We start from the raw sequence: 19,741 nt of genomic DNA, 5'->3' as shown, positions 1-19,741 counted from the left end.
TTCAGGCAGTACATGTTTTAAGGAAGACAAAATTCACGTCCTGTTTGGATTGTTTCAATTGAGAGTCCCGGGAGAGAATGGGACAGTGCCAGTGGTGCAGAGAAGTGTACCGTACTGTATGTGCGTTGGTGTCCAGAGTTTAAAAAAAAAAAAAGAGAAGGTCCAAGAAGAGTTGAAGTGGGACACTTCTTATTACGGCTGCATCACCTGAATTTATGGACATCCCACAATGAAACATGCTCTACATGGGCTGTCGTAGTGTCCTATTTTTCTTTTCTTTTTTTTAGTTTGCGACTGGCCTCATTCCCAAATGCTCTAGGCAGACTAGTGTTGTGATCTAAATATACATTGTGATTTTTTTGTACAATTCAAAAGAAGCTATTGAATATCAGCATTGCATTGTCATTTAAAAAAATTAAAAATCTAAATGACTAACTTTAATTTTTGGGCAATACTTAAGGATTGTGTTTACACGTTTCTCTATGCCACTTCTATCTATCCAAAATTATATTTTAAAATCACATTCACATTTTGGTTGTGTTTAATGAGTTTAATAAATGGAACTGATGCTGCGTTGGTTCCGCAAGTAGAATAGGGAAGGCGTAGGACATACGGCGTAAGCTTTTTGAAGAATACGAAAGTGTGGTTTTGGCGGAAGCACTTGGAAGGCGATCATTTGTTTATATAAAGCATGTACATTTAAATTTTTTTCAGAAAATGACCAATCGTTTCGCTAGATAAGACCCTTATTCCTCGTCTGGTATCGTTTAAAGCCCTTTGAAGCTGCATTGAAACTGTAATTTTGAGCTTCAACTGTTTGGAGTCCACTGAAGTCCATTATAAGGAGAATAATCCTGGAATGTTTTCATCAAAAACCTTAATTTCTTTTCGAATGAAGAAAGAAAGACATGAACATCTTGGATGACATGGGGGTGAGTAAATTATCAGGAAAAATTTATTTGAAAGTGAACTAATCCTTTAACTAACATGAACTAACCATGAGCAATACATTCGTTACTGTATTTACTAATCTTCGTTAACGTTAGTTAATGAAAATACAGTTGTTCATTGTTTGTTCATGTTAGTTCACTGTGCATTAACTAATGTTAACAAGATTTTAATAACGTATTAGTAAATGTTGAAATTAACATTAACAAAGTGTATTATATATTACATATTATATTGTATATATAATATATATATATTATATATATTGTATATATTAATAAATGCTGTAGATGTGCAGTTCCATGTTAACTAATGTAGATTGCTAATGTTAACTAATGAAACGTATTGTAAAGTGTTACCATAAAACCTAACATTTAAGTTTTTAATATAATTTTATATTGTAATAATTTCATATTTTATCTCCAAATTAATGTAGAAACAACATAAAGACAGTGGACTTTTAAATATTTGTTTAATGGCATCTTTTTTATGAAAGAAGGCATCACTGATACCAATACTGCTACTTATGTCTTTATGAAATTGTTTTTTGTTTTTTTAGTTTCAGCCATTAATTATGGGCATTCAATTGTTTTTACTGGCCCTGTCAGACCAGTTCAGATTTTTACTAGCCCTGTCAAAATGCACAAAAAGTTACTGTTTTCGTTGTGTTTGACCCATGTAACCTTGTAAACAGTGCTTATAGGTCTAACAGGTAGGATATACAAAAATTGAATAAAGTTATCAAACACTTCACAGTCTTCACATCATAAATTATAAATTAAATATAGATGAATCCTTATTAAAGCTACAAATGTTATTCAGTCAAGAGCAGTGAGTGATTTTGTAGTTTTTGTTTGTTCTTTGATTAACATTAATGACAGACATCACATCTTTATGTTCATTTAAGACTTCATTTAACTCGTTTAATTGTGCTTGCTAAGATACTCAACAAAACAGGCATTTTAGCATAATTTAGTGTTTTTGTCCATTCAAGTGCTGTCTTTATACAGATCTTGCTTTTCAGAATTCAAAAGGAGTGTAGCTCTTCAACTGGAATTTGACTATTTAATTATGTGCGTCTACTAAAGTTTACTTAGGGTTAAAAAATCTATTTCTATTTGGAGAACATGTGATTTTACTTTTGGAACCTGTCCTGTTGTAGGATGCCTTTGTGGCCTGTTCCAACCTTGGTGTGTCAGTAAATTTAGAACAGTTTAGACAAATTGTGACCAAAGCAAAACAAAACTGAAATAAAATGAAACATCTTACATTCAGGTCAATATTTCATGTCCATAAGGGCCATAATAAGTAGAATAACATACAGTTAGTTTGTCAGTAATCGCAAAGTATACACTGACAGGTTAATCAAAAGATTGAGTTCAGTGTTCCCTGGGCATTCTGTGGTCTCTTCTCACATGATAATTGAAAATAATTAACGCAGAAACTCCAAATACACAAGTATGATATAATGCATGTCATTCCAGGAAATCCCTTTGGGCATCATACTATCACTGTAGCTGAATAAACAAAAGATTGAAACGCTTTGATTGATTAAACATGACTAATATACACACACTATGGTTTATAGGAGTTCTTCAAGCCTTCTTGGGTATTTTCATGATAGTAAAGTATATTTATACTTCAATGCTAATCAACATAGCTTTTATCATGGTGTGTGCCATACTCTGTGTAGAAAGCCACATCATCTCACAGAGAGATGTTCTGTTTCATTCCTCCTGACCACCAGAGGCAGTGCTATGCACTAGTGGATTATCGCAGTGCCAGCCAGATAGGTCAAGAAAATATAATAACAAAGTCGCGTCATGACGTAGACAGAGCCGTGAGGATATAACCCACAGTAGCACTAGCCCAGCCTCTTTGGCTTTCTCGCTCTTGATAGGTTGTTTATTTGCACTGTCTGGTGCAGCTTAACAGAGCTACACCAGTATTTGTTAGTCGAAAAATTCTGAGATTTCACGGCTCAAGTGCCATTGGCTATTGCAATGCAATAGCATGATTCAGTCAGGCTTCAGGATTTCGGAGAAAAGTAGTTTTCCCCAAAGCGTGAGCTAGCACGAAGTTTCTTGTTTCCTCCTCTCAGGGAACCAAGGTTACGTCAAGTAACCTGAGACGTTCCCTAGGCAGATCTTCACCATGTACCTTTGCGTGATTTTACAAGGTCAATGTGGCTGCTTCCCATGATGTGAGCTCTGCAGTCCTTCTGGAACAATCTTGGTTGGTGGCATTCCTCATGACGGTGTTGGTATGTGTCATCCATTAGTGCTTAAAGTCCGTTAAAGGACACAAAATTATTTTGTGTATTATTTTTTTTATTCGCTCACACCTTTGGATCAGAGGTCAAATGATTAAGAATCATTCCCATCATCCTCAGTGTCACTCCCAGAGTCCTCGTTGTTGCTCACTGATGCACACTTTTGCTGATTGTTTATAATACTTACTTACCAGTGTGGATCAGTGGCTATGGAAATGTTTTGTCTGATGTGGGAGTTTGGACCTCCACAGCTTTTTTTATGGCAGTGATTCTCAAACCTGTCCTGGAGTACCACCAGCCCTGGAAATTGTGTATGTCTTCTCCATCTATCACACCTGATTCAACTCATGAGCTCATTAGTAGAGACTACTAGACCTGAAATGGGTGTGTCAGATATAGGAAGACAAAATGTGCAGGGCTGGTGGCACTCCAGGACAGGTTTGAGAACCACTGTCTGTTCTATGGGAATGCAAGAAATGAATATGTTATTTGACTGGTTCAGATTCAGTCTTCCCAGTTAAAATCCAGTGCATACCTAGGAATGTCTCATAGTGGGATTTCATGAAATGGTAAGTGCAGCCAAAGTCCATCATCTCAAACTTCTCTAGGAAAACTATGAGGAAAAAGGACATGACTGGGTAAAGAAATTGCTAACTAGAAATATAAAGCTCACAAATGAAATAAAATGCTTTAAAACAACTTGATTTGTGTGCATTTACTAACATACGTAGAAACAAGTAATACTCTACGTCGGGATGTTGCTATTTTTTCTCCACATCTCTCTGATCTGTAGTGGGAAAGTAATTCAACAAAGTGATGTTGGCATATGCAGAACAAACTCCAGTAAACAAAATTATTTTTGTGCATTTCTTGTTCATAATTTGCTCACACCTTTGGATCAGAGGTCAGATGATTAAAAGTTATTCCCATCATCCTCATTGTCACTCCCAGAGTCCTCGTTGTTGCTCACTGATGCACACTTGTGCTGATTGTTTAGTCCTAATTACTTACCTTTATAATCAGTGTGTCTCAGTGGCTACGGAAATGTTTTGTCCGATGTGGGAGTTTGGATCTCCACAGCTTTTTTCTATGGGAATGCAAGAAATTATTTTGTTATTTGACTGGTTCGCATTCAGTCATCCTTGTTAACATCCAGTGATCAAAGTAATTAGTAAACAAGGTCCCAAACAACATACCTATGAATTTCTTATAGTGGGATTTCATGAAATGGTCAGTGCAGCCAAAGTCCATCATCTCAACCTTCTTTCTGAAAACTATGAGGGAATAGGACATGACTGGGTAAAGAATTTGCTAACTGGAAATATGAAGCTCAGAAATTAAACAAAATGCTTCAAAAATAGCTTTTTATGTGCATTTACCAACATAGAAGCAAGTACTGCTCTTGTTTTCAGGATGTTTCAGGATGTCTGTTTTTCCTCAGCTCTCTAATCTATAGTGGGAAAATAATTCAACAAAGAGATGTTGGTATATGCAGAACAAACTCCAGTAAACACAAAATAATTTTGTGCATTATTTTTTCATTTACTCACCTTTGGATCAGAGTCATGATTAAGAGTCATGACCATCATCCTCAGTGTCGCTCCCAGTCTTCAATGTTGCTGATTGTCTATAATACTTACTTGCCTTTATAATCAGTGTGGATCAGTGGCTACGGAAATGTATTGTCTGATGTGGGAGCTTGGATCTCCACTGCTTTTTTCTATCGCAGAGATTCTCAAACCTATCCTGGAGTACCACCAGCCCTGCACATTTTGTATACAAAATGTGAATACATTTTGTATTCTATGGGAATGCAAGAAATTAATATGTTATTTGACTGGTTCAGATTCGGTCATCCTAGTTATCATCCAGTGCTCGATGTAATTAGTAAACAAAGTCCCACACAACATAAATGTCTCATAGTAGGATTTCATGAAATGGTCAGTGCAGCCAAACTCCATCATCTCAACCTTCTATGGGAAAACTAGAATGGATGAAGAGGACACAACTGGGTAAAGAAATTGTTCGATTGAAAAAAAAATCCTTCAAAAATGACTCCAAATTCACTTTGCCAGGATAGTAATGAGTCTGATTTTTTCTCTCTGCAGCTTTCTCATCTACAGAAAGGGGAAAAAAATCAACCAAAAGTTTGTTTAAAATAAACATTTGTATGGTATTGGTTATACTAACAGTAGATTAATATAATATTATAATATTATAATATTATACTAATAATATAAACAGCAAACTCCTAAAGAGCTTTTTTCCAACGCAGCTCAAGTTAATGCAAAAACGCGAGACCCAGGGCAGTGGGAAAAACAAATATTAAAATAGTTACTTGAACTACTTTTAAGTTGAACGCCACGTTTTTAGAGACAATGCAAAAGAGATGGTCAAACACGTCCGTCTAGCCCCTAAAAAACAACACATTGTCATGTGCAACAAGGCTTCTTGGTAAAAGATCCAACGTTGATAGAATATTCTGCTGCGCAATCTTCACTGCACCGCAGGAGAAGGTAGTCTGTGACAAGCTCTGAGTTCCACGAGTTTATATAGTATTTACTTTGTGACATCACACAGCTGAAAAAAGACCGTTCTTTGCCCGTATCCAGGCAACCGATCTGTTACAAGCCGGTGCTACTTTCATGTATCTCGGATCACTCCGCGGTCTTTCTCTTTTTATTCAAACGCAACGCAAGGCAGAAAAGCTAACGTGTGTCAAATGAATGAGCAAATAAATAAGTATAATGTTCAGATCATGTACAACGAACCGGTAAGAGACAAATGCTGGATGTGAGAGCTTGTCCACTTTATTTTTAACGTTAAGAAGGGGCGCGGACATTTGTAAATTTAATATGTCTGGCTTCCCGTGTCATCCGCTACTGCGGTCAAGCCAGCCGCAGTTTGAAAATACACGGTCAAGCCAGCCGCCAAAAAAAAAAAGTGTGTGCGCCTATTACTATAAATACGGTAATTTCAGGAACAGCAGCGAGAGAACGCGCTTTCAGAGCGCTTGAGTTGCCTATATCTATCTATCTATCTATCTATCTATCTATCTATCTATCTATCTATCTATCTATCTATCTATCTATCTATCTATCTATCTCTTTTTTCTTTCTAATGTTTCTTTCTCTTACTATATCTTTCTTTTTTCTAATATATCTATTTCTTTTTTCTTTCTAATGTATTTCTTTCTAATATTTCTTTCTATCTCTCTGTTGTTATTTTCATATATATATATATATATATATATATATATATATATATATATATATATATATATATATGACAATTACTCTTGAATTAAATTGTGTTACTGTCTTACTGCATAAGGATTACTATCTGATTAGGCCTATAAAGACCTCATTTTAAATAAGTAGAAAATACCAATGGTCTGTTTCTATAGGGGACGTCCCATACAGTATGCATACCTCATAAATATCCCTTTTACTGCAGCATTTTGGAGATATGCCACATTATTCGACTTCAAAAGCCTATAAACACCTCATTTCAAATAAGTAGAAAAAACTAATGGTTTGTTTCTATAGGGGACATCCCATAGAGTATGCATACTTCATAAGAGTACATTTTACTGCAGCATTTTGGAGATATGCCACATTATTTGACTTTGGAGGCCTATAAAGACTCCATTTCAAATAAGTAGAAAAAAATAATGGTCAGTTTCTATAGGGGGCGTCCCATAGAGTATGCATACCTCATATGAGTACATTTTACTGCAGCATTTTGGAGATATGCCACATTATTCGACTTCAAAGGCCTATAAACACCTCATTTCAAATAAGTAGAAAAAACTAATGGTTTGTTTCTATAGGGGACATCCCATAGAGTATGCATACCTTCATAATGAGTACATTTTACTGCAGCATTTTGGAGATATGCCACATTATTTGACTTTGGAGGTCTATAAACACCTCATTTCAAATAAGTAGAAAAAACGAATGGTTTGTTTCTATAGGGGACATCCCATAGAGTATGCATACCTCATATGAGTACATTTTACTGCAGCATTTTGGAGATATGCCACATTATTCGACTTCAAAGGCCTATAAACACCTCATTTCAAATAAGTAGAAAAAACTAATGGTTTGTTTCTATAGGGGACATCCCATAGAGTATGCATACCCATATGAGTACATTTTACTGCAGCATTTTGGAGATATGCCACATTATTCGACTTCAAAGGCCTATAAAGACCTTCATTTCAAATAAGTAGAAAAAACTAATGGTTTGTTTCTATAGGGGACATCCCATAGAGTATGCATACCCCATATGAGTACATTTTACTGCAGCATTTTCGGAGATATGCCACATTATTTCGACTTCAAAGGCCTATAAAGACTTCATTTCAAATAAGTAGAAAAAAATAATTGTCAGTTTCTATAGGGGCGTCCCATAGAGTATGCATACCTCATATGAGTACATTTTACTGCAGCATTTTGGAGATATGCCACATTATTTCGACTTCAAAGGCCTATAAACACCTCATTTCAAATAAGTAGAAAAAACAAATGGTCTGTTTCTATAGGGGACGTCCCATAGAGTATGCATACCTCATATGAGTACATTTTACTGCAGCATTTTGGAGATATGCCACATTATTCGACTTCAAAGGCCTATAAACACCTCATTTCAAATAAGTAGAAAAAAACAATGAACTGTTTCTATAGGGGGCGTCCCATAGAGTATGCATACCTCATATGAGTACATTTTACTGCAGCATTTTGGAGATATGCCACATTATTTGACTTTGGAGGCCTATAAAGACCTCATTTCAAATAAGTAGAAAAAAATAATGGTCAGTTTCTATAGGGGGCGTCCCATAGAGTATGCATACCTCATATGAGTACATTTTACTGCAGCATTTTGGAGATATGCCACATTATTTCGACTTCAAAGGCCTATAAACACCTCATTTCAAATAAGTAGAAAAAACAAATGGTCTGTTTCTATAGGGGACATCCCATAGAGTATGCATACCTCATATGAGTACATTTTACTGCAGCATTTTGGAGATATGCCACATTATTTCGACTTCAAAGGCCTATAAACACCTCATTTCAAATAAGTAGAAAAAACTAATGGAACTGTTTCTATAGGGGACGTCCCATAGAGTATGCATACCCCATATGAGTACATTTTACTGCAGCATTTTGGAGATATGCCACATTATTTCGACTTCAAAGGCCTATAAACACCTCATTTCAAATAAGTAGAAAAAAACTATGAACTGTTTCTATAGGGGGCGTCCCATAGAGTATGCATACCCTATATGAGTACATTTTACTGCAGCATTTTGGAGATATGCCACATTATTTCGACTTCAAAGGCCTATAAACACCTCATTTCAAATAAGTAGAAAAAACGAATGATTTGTTTCTATAGGGGACATCCCATAGAGTATGCATACCTCATATGAGTACATTTTACTGCAGCATTTTGGAGATATGCCACATTATTTGACTTTGGAGGCCTATAAAGACCTCATTTCAAATAAGTAGAAAAAATAATGGTCTGTTTCTATAGGGGGCATCCCATAGAGTATGCATACCTCATATGAGTACATTTTACTGCAGCATTTTGGAGATATGCCACATTATTTCGACTTCAAAGGCCTATAAACACCTCATTTCAAATAAGTAGAAAAAACAAATGGTCTGTTTCTATAGGGGACGTCCCATAGAGTATGCATACCTCATATGAGTACATTTTACTGCAGCATTTTGGAGATATGCCACATTATTTCGACTTCAAAGGCCTATAAACACCTCATTTCAAATAAGTAGAAAAAACTAATGGTTTGTTTCTATAGGGGATGTCCCATAGAGTATGCATACCTCATATGAGTACATTTTACTGCAGCATTTTGGAGATATGCCACATTATTTGACTTCAAAGGCCTATAAACACCTCATTTCAAATAAGTAGAAAAAACAAATGGTCTGTTTCTATAGGGGACGTCCCATAGAGTATGCATACCTCATATGAGTACATTTTACTGCAGCATTTTGGAGATATGCCACATTATTTGACTTCAAAGGCCTATAAACACCTCATTTCAAATAAGTAGAAAAAAACTAATGGTCTGTTTCTATAGGGGACGTCCCATAGAGTATGCATACCTCATATGAGTACATTTTACTGCAGCATTTTGGAGATATGCCACATTATTTGACTTCAAAGGCCTATAAACACCTCATTTCAAATAAGTAGAAAAAACTAATGGTCTGTTTCTATAGGGGACATCCCATAGAGTATGCATACCTCATATGAGTACATTTTACTGCAGCATTTTGGAGATATGCCACATTATTTGACTTTGGAGGCCTATAAACACCTCATTTCAAATAAGTAGAAAAAAAATGGTCTGTTTCTATAGGGGACATCCCATAGAGTATGCATACCTCATATGAGTACATTTTACTGCAGCATTTTGGAGATATGCCACATTATTTGACTTCAAAGGCCTATAAACACCTCATTTCAAATAAGTAGAAAAAAAAATGGTCTGTTTCTATAGGGGACGTCCCATAGAGTATGCATACCTCATATGAGTACATTTTACTGCAGCATTTTGGAGATATGCCACATTATTTGACTTCAAAGGCCTATAAACACCTCATTTCAAATAAGTAGAAAAAACGAATGGTCTGTTTCTATAGGGGACATCCCATAGAGTATGCATACCTCATATGAGTACATTTTACTGCAGCATTTTGGAGATATGCCACATTATTTGACTTCAAAGGCCTATAAACACCTCATTTCAAATAAGTAGAAAAAAAATGGTCTGTTTCTATAGGGGACATCCCATAGAGTATGCATACCTCATATGAGTACATTTTACTGCAGCATTTTGGAGATATGCCACATTATTTGACTTCAAAGGCCTATAAACACCTCATTTCAAATAAGTAGAAAAAAAAATGGTCTGTTTCTATAGGGGACGTCCCATAGAGTATGCATACCTCATATGAGTACATTTTACTGCAGCATTTTGGAGATATGCCACATTATTTCGACTTCAAAGGCCTATAAACACCTCATTTCAAATAAGTAGAAAAAACTAATGGTCTGTTTCTATAGGGGACGTCCCATAGAGTATGCATACCTCATATGAGTACATTTTACTGCAGCATTTTGGAGATATGCCACATTATTTCGACTTCAAAGGCCTATAAACACCTCATTTCAAATAAGTAGAAAAAACTAATGGTTTGTTTCTATAGGGGACATCCCATAGAGTATGCATACCTCATATGAGTACATTTTACTGCAGCATTTTGGAGATATGCCACATTATTTGACTTTGGAGGCCTATAAACACCTCATTTCAAATAAGTAGAAAAAATAATGGTCTGTTTCTATAGGGGGATCCCATAGAGTATGCATACCTCATATGAGTACATTTTACTGCAGCATTTTGGAGATATGCCACATTATTTCGACTTCAAAGGCCTATAAACACCTCATTTCAAATAAGTAGAAAAAACAAATGGTCTGTTTCTATAGGGGACGTCCCATAGAGTATGCATACCTCATATGAGTACATTTTACTGCAGCATTTTGGAGATATGCCACATTATTTCGACTTCAAAGGCCTATAAACACCTCATTTCAAATAAGTAGAAAAAACTAATGGTCTGTTTCTATAGGGGACATCCCATAGAGTATGCATACCTCATATGAGTACATTTTACTGCAGCATTTTGGAGATATGCCACATTATTTGACTTTGGAGGCCTATAAACACCTCATTTCAAATAAGTAGAAAAAATAATGGTCTGTTTCTATAGGGGGCATCCCATAGAGTATGCATACCTCATATGAGTACATTTTACTGCAGCATTTTGGAGATATGCCACATTATTTCGACTTCAAAGGCCTATAAACACCTCATTTCAAATAAGTAGAAAAAACAAATGGTCTGTTTCTATAGGGGACGTCCCATAGAGTATGCATACCCCATATGAGTACATTTTACTGCAGCATTTTGGAGATATGCCACATTATTTCGACTTCAAAGGCCTATAAACACCTCATTTCAAATAAGTAGAAAAAACTAATGGTTTGTTTCTATAGGGGACATCCCATAGAGTATGCATACCTCATATGAGTACATTTTACTGCAGCATTTTGGAGATATGCCACATTATTTGACTTTGGAGGCCTATAAACACCTCATTTCAAATAAGTAGAAAAAATAATGGTCTGTTTCTATAGGGGACGTCCCATAGAGTATGCATACCTCATATGAGTACATTTTACTGCAGCATTTTGGAGATATGCCACATTATTTCGACTTCAAAGGCCTATAAACACCTCATTTCAAATAAGTAGAAAAAACAATGGTCTGTTTCTATAGGGGACGTCCCATAGAGTATGCATACCTCATATGAGTACATTTTACTGCAGCATTTTGGAGATATGCCACATTATTTCGACTTCAAAGGCCTATAAACACCTCATTTCAAATAAGTAGAAAAAACAAATGGTCTGTTTCTATAGGGGACGTCCCATAGAGTATGCATACCTCATATGAGTACATTTTACTGCAGCATTTTGGAGATATGCCACATTATTTGACTTCAAAGGCCTATAAACACCTCATTTCAAATAAGTAGAAAAAACTAATGGTCTGTTTCTATAGGGGACATCCCATAGAGTATGCATACCTCATATGAGTACATTTTACTGCAGCATTTTGGAGATATGCCACATTATTTCGACTTCAAAGGCCTATAAACACCTCATTTCAAATAAGTAGAAAAAACTAATGGTCTGTTTCTATAGGGGACATCCCATAGAGTATGCATACCTCATATGAGTACATTTTACTGCAGCATTTTGGAGATATGCCACATTATTTGACTTCAAAGGCCTATAAACACCTCATTTCAAATAAGTAGAAAAAACTAATGGTCTGTTTCTATAGGGGACATCCCATAGAGTATGCATACCTCATATGAGTACATTTTACTGCAGCATTTTGGAGATATGCCACATTATTTGACTTCAAAGGCCTATAAACACCTCATTTCAAATAAGTAGAAAAAAAAATGGTCTGTTTCTATAGGGGACGTCCCATAGAGTATGCATACCTCATATGAGTACATTTTACTGCAGCATTTTGGAGATATGCCACATTATTCGACTTCAAAGGCCTATAAACACCTCATTTCAAATAAGTAGAAAAAACTAATGGTTTGTTTCTATAGGGGACATCCCATAGAGTATGCATACCTCATATGAGTACATTTTACTGCAGCATTTTGGAGATATGCCACATTATTTGACTTTGGAGGCCTATAAAGACCTCATTTCAAATAAGTAGAAAAAATAATGGTCTGTTTCTATAGGGGACATCCCATAGAGTATGCATACCTCATATGAGTACATTTTACTGCAGCATTTTGGAGATATGCCACATTATTCGACTTCAAAGGCCTATAAACACCTCATTTCAAATAAGTAGAAAAAACAAATGGTCTGTTTCTATAGGGGACGTCCCATAGAGTATGCATACCCCATATGAGTACATTTTACTGCAGCATTTTGGAGATATGCCACATTATTTGACTTCAAAGGCCTATAAACACCTCATTTCAAATAAGTAGAAAAAAAATGGTCTGTTTCTATAGGGGACGTCCCATAGAGTATGCATACCCCATATGAGTACATTTTACTGCAGCATTTTCGGAGATATGCCACATTATTCGACTTCAAAGGCCTATAAACACCTCATTTCAAATAAGTAGAAAAAACTAATGGTCTGTTTCTATAGGGGACGTCCCATAGAGTATGCATACCCCATATGAGTACATTTTACTGCAGCATTTTGGAGATATGCCACATTATTCGACTTCAAAGGCCTATAAACACCTCATTTCAAATAAGTAGAAAAAACTAATGGTCTGTTTCTATAGGGGACATCCCATAGAGTATGCATACCTCATATGAGTACATTTTACTGCAGCATTTTGGAGATATGCCACATTATTTGACTTCAAGAGGCCTATAAACACCTCATTTCAAATAAGTAGAAAAAATAATGGTCTGTTTCTATAGGGGGCATCCCATAGAGTATGCATACCTCATATGAGTACATTTTACTGCAGCATTTTGGAGATATGCCACATTATTTGACTTCAAAGGCCTATAAACACCTCATTTCAAATAAGTAGAAAAAAAATGGTCTGTTTCTATAGGGGACGTCCCATAGAGTATGCATACCTCATATGAGTACATTTTACTGCAGCATTTTGGAGATATGCCACATTATTTCGACTTCAAAGGCCTATAAACACCTCATTTCAAATAAGTAGAAAAAACTAATGGTCTGTTTCTATAGGGGACATCCCATAGAGTATGCATACCTCATATGAGTACATTTTACTGCAGCATTTTGGAGATATGCCACATTATTTGACTTGGAGGCCTATAAACACCTCATTTCAAATAAGTAGAAAAAATAATGGTCTGTTTCTATAGGGGGCATCCCATAGAGTATGCATACCTCATATGAGTACATTTTACTGCAGCATTTTGGAGATATGCCACATTATTTCGACTTCAAAGGCCTATAAACACCTCATTTCAAATAAGTAGAAAAAACTAATGGTCTGTTTCTATAGGGGACGTCCCATAGAGTATGCATACCCCATATGAGTACATTTTACTGCAGCATTTTCGGAGATATGCCACATTATTCGACTTCAAAGGCCTATAAACACCTCATTTCAAATAAGTAGAAAAAAATAATGGTTTGTTTCTATAGGGGACATCCCATAGAGTATGCATACCTCATATGAGTACATTTTACTGCAGCATTTTGGAGATATGCCACATTATTTGACTTTGGAGGCCTATAAACACCTCATTTCAAATAAGTAGAAAAAATAATGGTCTGTTTCTATAGGGGACATCCCATAGAGTATGCATACCTCATATGAGTACATTTTACTGCAGCATTTTGGAGATATGCCACATTATTCGACTTCAAAGGCCTATAAACACCTCATTTCAAATAAGTAGAAAAAACAAATGGTCTGTTTCTATAGGGGACGTCCCATAGAGTATGCATACCTCATATGAGTACATTTTACTGCAGCATTTTGGAGATATGCCACATTATTTGACTTCAAAGGCCTATAAACACCTCATTTCAAATAAGTAGAAAAAAACTAATGGTCTGTTTCTATAGGGGACGTCCCATAGAGTATGCATACCTCATATGAGTACATTTTACTGCAGCATTTTGGAGATATGCCACATTATTTGACTTCAAAGGCCTATAAACACCTCATTTCAAATAAGTAGAAAAAACTAATGGTTGTTTCTATAGGGGACATCCCATAGAGTATGCATACCTCATATGAGTACATTTTACTGCAGCATTTTGGAGATATGCCACATTATTTGACTTCAAAGGCCTATAAACACCTCATTTCAAATAAGTAGAAAAAATAATGGTCTGTTTCTATAGGGGACATCCCATAGAGTATGCATACCTCATATGAGTACATTTTACTGCAGCATTTTGGAGATATGCCACATTATTCGACTTCAAAGGCCTATAAACACCTCATTTCAAATAAGTAGAAAAAACTAATGGTCTGTTTCTATAGGGGATGTCCCATAGAGTATGCATACCCCATATGAGTACATTTTACTGCAGCATTTTCGGAGATATGCCACATTATTCGACTTCAAAGGCCTATAAACACCTCATTTCAAATAAGTAGAAAAAACTAATGGTCTGTTTCTATAGGGGACGTCCCATAGAGTATGCATACCTCATATGAGTACATTTTACTGCAGCATTTTGGAGATATGCCACATTATTTCGACTTCAAAGGCCTATAAACACCTCATTTCAAATAAGTAGAAAAAAAATGGTCTGTTTCTATAGGGGACATCCCATAGAGTATGCATACCTCATATGAGTACATTTTACTGCAGCATTTTGGAGATATGCCACATTATTTGACTTTGGAGGCCTATAAAGACCTCATTTCAAATAAGTAGAAAAAATAATGGTCTGTTTCTATAGGGGCATCCCATAGAGTATGCATACCTCATATGAGTACATTTTACTGCAGCATTTTGGAGATATGCCACATTATTCGACTTCAAAGGCCTATAAACACCTCATTTCAAATAAGTAGAAAAAACTAATGGTTTGTTTCTATAGGGGACATCCCATAGAGTATGCATACCTCATATGAGTACATTTTACTGCAGCATTTTGGAGATATGCCACATTATTTGACTTTGGAGGCCTATAAAGACCTCATTTCAAATAAGTAGAAAAAATAATGGTCTGTTTCTATAGGGGACGTCCCATAGAGTATGCATACCTCATATGAGTACATTTTACTGCAGCATTTTGGAGATATGCCACATTATTGACTTCAAAGGCCTATAAACACCTCATTTCAAATAAGTAGAAAAAAAAATGGTCTGTTTCTATAGGGGACGTCCCATAGAGTATGCATACCTCATATGAGTACATTTTACTGCAGCATTTTGGAGATATGCCACATTATTCGACTTCAAAGGCCTATAAACACCTCATTTCAAATAAGTAGAAAAAACAAATGGTCTGTTTCTATAGGGGACGTCCCATAGAGTATGCATACCCCATATGAGTACATTTTACTGCAGCATTTTCGGAGATATGCCACATTATTTGACTTCAAAGGCCTATAAACACCTCATTTCAAATAAGTAGAAAAAACTAATGGTTTGTTTCTATAGGGGACATCCCATAGAGTATGCATACCCATATGAGTACATTTTACTGCAGCATTTCGGAGATATGCCACATTATTCGACTTCAAAGGCCTATAAAGACTTCATTTCAAATAAGTAGAAAAAACTAATGGTTTGTTTCTATAGGGGACATCCCATAGAGTATGCATACCCCATATGAGTACATTTTACTGCAGCATTTCGGAGATATGCCACATTATTTGACTTCAAAGGCCTATAAACACCTCATTTCAAATAAGTAGAAAAAACTAATGGTTTGTTTCTATAGGGGACATCCCATAGAGTATGCATACCCATATGAGTACATTTTACTGCAGCATTTTGGAGGTATGCCACATTATTTGACTTCAAAGGCCTATAAAGACTTCATTTCAAATAAGTAGAAAAAAATAATGGTCAGTTTCTATAGGGGGCGTCCCATAGAGTATGCATACCTCATATGAGTACATTTTACTGCAGCATTTTGGAGATATGCCACATTATTCGACTTCAAAGGTCTATAAACACCTCATTTCAAATAAGTAGAAAAAACTAATGGTTTGTTTCTATAGGGGACATCCCATAGAGTATGCATACCTCATATGAGTACATTTTACTGCAGCATTTTGGAGATATGCCACATTATTTGACTTTGGAGGCCTATAAAGACTTCATTTCAAATAAGTAGAAAAAATAATGGTCTGTTTCTATAGGGGGCATCCCATAGAGTATGCATACCTCATATGAGTACATTTTACTGCAGCATTTTGGAGATATGCCACATTATTCGATTTCAAAGGTCTATAAACACCTCATTTCAAATAAGTAGAAAAAACAAATGGTCTGTTTCTATAGGGGATGTCCCATAGAGTATGCATACCCCATATGAGTACATTTTACTGCAGCATTTCGGAGATATGCCACATTATTCGACTTCAAAGGTCTATAAACAACTCATTTCAAATAAGTAGAAAAAACTAATGGTTTGTTTCTATAGGGGACATCCCATAGAGTATGCATACCCCATATGAGTACATTTTACTGCAGCATTTTGGAGATATGGCACATTATTTGACATCCTGTCGAGGCAGGGGCTGATGCCTGGGGAGTGAAGACTTCACCTCGTGGTGGTGGAGCTCCTGTGGGAGCACTCTCTTTGCATCTCGAGAGATAACACACTGTCCATTGTTTTACTCCCTCACGTATCCGGCCCCCCTGGGGTTGGATGCAATTGTACAGACATGGCAGAGGCTGGAATGTGTTTGCTGCATGTTGTAGAGGTTGTATGTTGGTTATCTCCTTCCACCTTGAAGGTATATGTGGCAGCCATCTCAGCTTACCATACTCCTCTGGATGGTACATCAGTGGGGAGACACCCATAGGTAACTCGCTTCCTTTGTGACACTTTGAGGCTAAGACCTAAGGTACATCAGAGGGTGCTGACTTTGGATTTGGCCATAGTCTTAGAAGGCCTATCTCTTTCTCCATTTAAGCCCATTGAAGAGGTTCCTGAGAAGTTCCTCACTCTCAAGACTCTGTTCTGCTCGCTATTTTGTCTCCAGAATTGGAGACCTTCAAGCTCTGTTGGTCTCTCCCTCCTGCCTGGACTTTGCTCCAGGCATGGTTAAAGCCTTCTTGTTTCCTTGGGAAGGTTATGTTCCTAAGGTTCCCACTAATGTGGCAGGCCCTATTATGCTGCAGGCCTCCTGTCCTCCTCCTCTCCAGGATTCAGACCAGGAGAAACTTAATTTTCTCTGTCCTTTCAGAGCTTTAGATGCTTACATTCACAGAGCTGCCCTGTGGTGTGAATCTGAACAACTCTTTGTGTGTTTCGGGTCCCCTTGAAGAGGCCAACCTGCATCTAAACAAACTTTAAGTAAGTGGATAGTCGAGGCTATCTCATTTGCTTACAAGTTGGCTGGCCAACCGTCACCTCTTATGATCAGAGCCCACTCTACTCGGAGTATGGCTGCCTCTAAGGATTTGCTTTTTGGAGTCTCTCTTCAAGAAGTGTGTGATGCGGCACGTTGGTCATCGCCGCAAACGTTTGTCAGGTTTTATAACCTGGACCTGACCTTGACCCTGGGGTCACGATTTCACACAGACAGGCACTTGGTTTCACGGCAGCGTGGGTATATCGTTCCCAAAGTGCTTGACGCAGCACAATGTAAGGACTAAGGACGAACCAGACAAATTAATCATTTAGATGATTATTACAAAACATAATTCCAGAAACCCAAAAGAATCTAATTTTCGGCTCCAGTCCATCTACAGAACCACCCCTGCAGAACCATGCTTTCTGACTGAAGGAGAGGAGACAAATCTTTAAGTCATTTGTAGAAACCAAATGGTCACCAGAAAATAAAGAATCTTTGATCTCCAGATCAAAAGAGACAGAGACTATGCAGGTCTGTTTCTCTTGAGTGACCTAACTTTACAGAAAAACATACAGAGACTGTTTCTACAACTAAAACAGCATTGAATTGTTCCAAACAATTTGTATCAAACATCTTTCAACTGCATAAATTTTATATCATGTCTAAACATGCTACATGTAAGCTGTTATGCTTTAGAACACCCACAATTCATGAAAGTGTGATAACTTTTGAATGATTGATTGAAAGCATGTCTGGTCTGGTTTGAAATTAATTTAAATCTCAAATGTATGTTTAAATCATGGCTTGAATGAAATCTGTGTAAAATGTATCATATTCCATTTAATAGAAATCATGTCTAAATGGTGCTCTCTGGCAAAGCCGGTGATTCCAGAGACTGATAACGATAGATAAGGGTTATTTTGCCGCCTTCTAACGACTTTTGCCGCCTCAACTTTAATTCCAGCCACAACAAGAGACTTAATTTCATTTGCTAGCACGCTCAAACGTGATTGGTTTTTACCTAACCACAATCCGGACCTGAAAAGATTCTGCAACAAATCATCGACTCTGAAAAACCCTTCTCTCCATTTGAAGTCAACAAGCAAGTACCACCAGATTCTAACACTGAACTGGTGCATTAAATTAATGATTCATAGTTCGTTCAGGTCAGGTCTTTTAAAGTGCATATTTTGCTAAAAATCATGCTCATCATTTCATTCTCTCTCAAAACTCTTTCTCTCATGTCCTTTCTTTCTGCAACGTGTATGAATGTTTGCGTGTGTTTGCGTGTTTGTGTTAGATTAGTTTGTGTTAGAATAAATAAAGTCTCTTGTAGATTTTAAAAGAAAGTGTCTTGTATTATGTGCTCGAAAATGTAATGTCTTAAACTGTCAATCTTAAAGTTACCGCACTCTAATTAGAGTTTTTACGATAGTGGATATTAATATCCGCTACAAGAGCTTATTACGGCCTGAGCAGATGGACGCTGTATGATTCAGTTGCTCGACTGTAAACTAAATGACTCTTTATAATTCACTATAAATCAATTATTTAATTCGAGCTGAATTCATTCCTAAAACGAGTTCCCTTGAAAGGAAACATCTCAGGTTACGTATGTAACCATGGTTCCCTGAGGGGTAACGGGCGTACCTGTGACCGACTTCGACCTATCAGAAGCTGACTCTGTTTGGTTTAGGTGTGCTTTATAGTTTCCTGCTCATGACGTCATGATGCCATTGGACTGATTTCACATGTGCTTCACGACGCAATCATGCAGAGGCATTCACAAAGCATTTGATGCAGCGTCTTGTTCCCTCTCAGGGAACCAAGGTTACATACGTAACCTGAGACATTTCTTTAGGTCCCCTACAAG

The 19,741-nt window shown here is 36.6% G+C and overlaps 1 protein-coding gene and 1 long non-coding RNA gene across 3 annotated transcripts in view; one reads left to right on the top strand and one right to left on the bottom strand.

Moving 5' to 3' along the window:
• Positions 1 to 1,436: 1,436 nt before the first annotated feature.
• On the bottom strand, positions 1,437 to 5,756 carry LOC125266825. The gene is made up of 6 exons (XR_007184561.1): positions 4,771 to 5,756; positions 4,600 to 4,670; positions 4,417 to 4,494; positions 4,112 to 4,307; positions 3,948 to 4,007; positions 1,437 to 3,833 (listed from the first exon to the last, which is right to left on the bottom strand). It is a non-coding gene; the product is annotated as an uncharacterized LOC125266825 (long non-coding RNA).
• Positions 5,757 to 5,887: 131 nt separating this feature from the next.
• Positions 5,888 to 19,741, top strand: part of svopb (SV2 related protein b) — a 39,542-nt gene continuing 25,688 nt past the window's right edge. For both annotated transcript variants that reach the window (XM_048187827.1, XM_048187825.1), the window contains exon 1: positions 5,888 to 5,993. The gene's annotated coding sequence lies outside the window, so the exon portion shown is untranslated. The remainder of the gene's footprint in view (positions 5,994 to 19,741) is intronic.

Source organism: Megalobrama amblycephala, linkage group LG4 (genome assembly GCF_018812025.1).
Source record: "Megalobrama amblycephala isolate DHTTF-2021 linkage group LG4, ASM1881202v1, whole genome shotgun sequence".
Lineage (NCBI taxonomy): Eukaryota > Metazoa > Chordata > Actinopteri > Cypriniformes > Xenocyprididae > Megalobrama > Megalobrama amblycephala.
Note: the sequence above shows the minus strand (reverse complement) of the source record. Positions and strands in the feature narration are given on the sequence as shown.